The sequence below is a fragment of the Diabrotica undecimpunctata genome, chromosome 9 (assembly GCF_040954645.1).
Source record: "Diabrotica undecimpunctata isolate CICGRU chromosome 9, icDiaUnde3, whole genome shotgun sequence".
NCBI lineage: Eukaryota > Metazoa > Arthropoda > Insecta > Coleoptera > Chrysomelidae > Diabrotica > Diabrotica undecimpunctata.
Window position 1 is genome coordinate 108,107,184 of NC_092811.1, and position 3,765 is coordinate 108,110,948.

Consider the following 3,765-nt stretch of genomic DNA (forward strand, 5'->3'; position numbering starts at 1 on the left):
CTGAATTCTGCTCTGATGTCTTTTGTTTAATAGCCAATTTTCTGCTTCATATGTCACTGTAGGTCTATATATTGTTTTGTATATTGTCATCTTGGTCTTTGTTGATATTTCTTTGTTATTAAGGAATCCTCTATTTAGTGCTTGGAATAGTTGTCCATTTATCAACTAAGTTAGACACAGATATGTCGGATATTTTTTTCAATAGGTAGGTTTGTTTATTATCCTTGGCATTTAAGTATAAACTTTTGATAAATGTAAGGGAGGTTCCATACATTCGGCTAATAGATTTTCAATAGGTGTAGATTTAAGTACACCTAAAACCAAACTCAGAGCTTTGTACTGAATCGGTCTAATTTTTTAAGTCTAGTATTTGTAGAAACCATAGTCAAGAATCGACCTGATATATGCCCTATAAAATATTAGGTTAACTTTAATATCAGCGCCACATTGGTGACGGTTTAACCTAATTATTTTTATAATTATTGTCCTATGGGGGGAGAGATTTTGTTTCGATTCAGAGCAACTGCGTATGTCGCTCTGATGAGACCTAATGAGGATGAAATACGTATAAGCGGCTTGCAGATGCCCTACATCGAAATTAAATCTAATACCGTCTTTCTGTTTTGAGTTATATATGTTCTTCTCATGTTAATTTGGTATCACGTGCAACGTCGAAATGATACGTTGAAAGTTCAATAACAAATTGATTATTAAAGATAATAAAAGAATAAATTATATGTATTTTAATCAAATAAAAGGCAGATATCGAGCACAGTTTATTAATTAAATCTTGCCCAAGTACTTTCGCTCCTAGAGCATATTTAGGGGCATTTCGTCAAATTTGGGCTATCCAACAATATATGGAGAATGTCATAAACATTAAATGATACATTAACACAAAACGACACAGGAACAAATAGTTTAAAAATTATTAAAAATCGACGAAGCTACATATTGGGTGGCATCAGGAGAGAGAATTTTTTTTTTTTTTTTTTTTTTATTCAGTTTGATGGCCTTGGCCGAGCCAATTAGCCAGACAAATTTAAAGACAAACAATTTTTACAATCAGAGGAATTTTTTACAATTAGAGGAATAAACATATAATCATCCGTACAATCTAACGTGCAATTAGTAATAATTAGCAATTAACAATTAATAATTAGTAATTAGTAATTAGTAATAATTCTTTTTTTTTTTTTCTTTTTTAATTTTTTTTTTTTTTTCCTGCGCTAAGACATAACCCGATTCAACATCTCGGAGGTTTACATCTTTTTTTTTTTTTTTTTTTTTTTTTTTTTTATTTCTTTATGATTTTTTTTTTTTTTAATTTTTTTTTTATATTTAATTTTTTTTTTTTTTGCTATAATACAATATTTACTTAAATATAAGTTAGTTTTAAGCTACAATTTATATTTACAGTTTTTGATATGTTCGTAAATCATTTTTAATATATTGATATCTCTAGAGAAAATCAAATTGTTCAGGTAGACGGGAAGTGGAATTTTTAATATAATAAGATTATCATAAAATTTGTTTATGTTTACTGATTCGTGGGAACATTCCAGAAAAATATGTAATAAGTTACCTTCTTTTCCACACTTGCAATTAGGTGACTCCGCGAGACCCAACTTGTACATATGAAGGGGGGTAAGAGCATGATTAGATCTTAATCTGTTTATAACCCTTATGAAATGGCGATTTGATAGAGTATGAAACCATCTTTTTATGGGTATTTCAGGCTGCATTTGTTTGTAATTATTTCCAGTTCTCGTGTTTCGATAATATGTTTGCCATTTTTCTTTTTGATGCTGTTTACTAATTATATCAATGTCTGAAAAGGGGAGTAAGTTCAAGGGAGCTTCTTCGCCTATGTCTAGGGCAGATTTGGCTAGGCTATCTGCTATTTCATTGCCCTTAATGCCCGCGTGTCCCTTTATCCATGATATAATAATGCTTTTCCCTAAATTTGTAATTTTATTGTAAATAGTCATAATTTCTAGTTCTATATGATTTAGTTGTTTGGACCTATGTACGTTTGTTAGTCTGTCGACGACACTCTTACTGTCTGTAAATATTATGCAGCTGTAGGGTTCGTTACTATGTATATGCCTTAATGCAAGAAGAATCGCTGTCATTTCAGCAGTGTATATCGATGATTCAGCTGGCAATTTCAATAATTTTTTAAATCCGCTTTGAACATTAATTAATGCACATCCTACTTTGTTTTGTACTTTAGATCCGTCTGTAAAGTAAAACTGATAGTTTGGCCATTTATGCCGTGTAAATGATTGAAAAGCGACTGGATCTAAATTACTGTCCATAAAAAAGGTATTAATATGTTTTGAAAAAAGCTCTTCTAATATATGGGAATACATAGGTGAAACTTGATTTTCATACGTATAGAAAGTATGTCGGTATTGAGATATCCTCAGGTAACTATTTACCAGAAGAGAACATTTTTTCTTTGTCCAATATTTATGAGTTAGATCTAAAATTGATAAAATATGAATATCCTGTAGATAGTTAGTATTTTTCCCTATGGCTCTAGTAATGAATTTATCACTTAAAAACTCCCGTCGAAATTTCAGAGGTGGTTCTATCGCCTCAACTTCCATTATATTAACAGGTGTAGAATTCAAATATCCAAGACAAAGCCGAAGGCATTTATTTTTTTGTATTTCTAATTTATTTAAATGTGTGTTTGCGGCAGTTCCATATAAATGACAACTGTAATCGAAAATGGGACGAATCATAGTACGGTAAAATAAAAGTGCTACATTTGGATCAGCGCCCCAGTTAGTTCTACAAAAGGCTCTTAGAATGTTCATTGCATTTTCAGACTTTTTTATGACATGATGAATTTGATCCTTCCATAGGAGTTTTCTGTCTAAATAAGTACCGAGATATTTTATACAATTTTTAATAGGGAACTGAATTTGACCTACTTCCAGATGCCCTTGTGGAATTTGATGTTTTCTAGAGAAAATACAAATTTCAGTTTTAGATTCTGATATATCTAAACCAATATTTTCATAGTGATTAAGAACAGCTTTAATTGAGAGATCAAAATTATTTTTACATATATCCAATGATTTGTGGGCTGTGTAAACTACTACATCATCAGCATATTGAATAATTTTTGTTGGGCTATTAATACAATTTTCTATATCCATATTATATAAAATAAATAGTATTGGGCTTAATATGCTACCCTGTGGAAGTCCTATATTCGTAAGACGTGGTGGAGAGATGGAATGGTTGATTTTTAAAAAAGTTGATCTATTAGTGTACAATGTCCTCAGAAAACTAGCTATGGTGATGGGGAAGCCGATGTCTAATAGCTTTTTATGCATAATGTCCAAGTTAACGGTATCGAATGCAGAGGAGACATCAAGAAAAGCAGCCATAGTATACATATTATCAGTAAAGTTTATTAGTATGGATGAGACTAAGGCAGTTATGGCATCTTGGGTTGATTTTGATTTTCGAAATCCATACTGAGATTTTGGGAGAATATGTTCTTGCTCTAACCAATGTTCAATTCTATTTTTTATTAACCTTTCTAACGTCTTTAGGAAGCAAGAGGCTAAGGATATTGGTCTATATGATCTACTGCAATTTTCTGGCTTACCAGGTTTTTTAATAGGTATTAGAATATATTCCTTCCAGCTGTCTGGAATTTGTGACGTATCATTCCAAATGTCATTAAAAATATTTAATAATGATATTTTATAGTGGTGAGGAATATGGTATATCATGGAATAT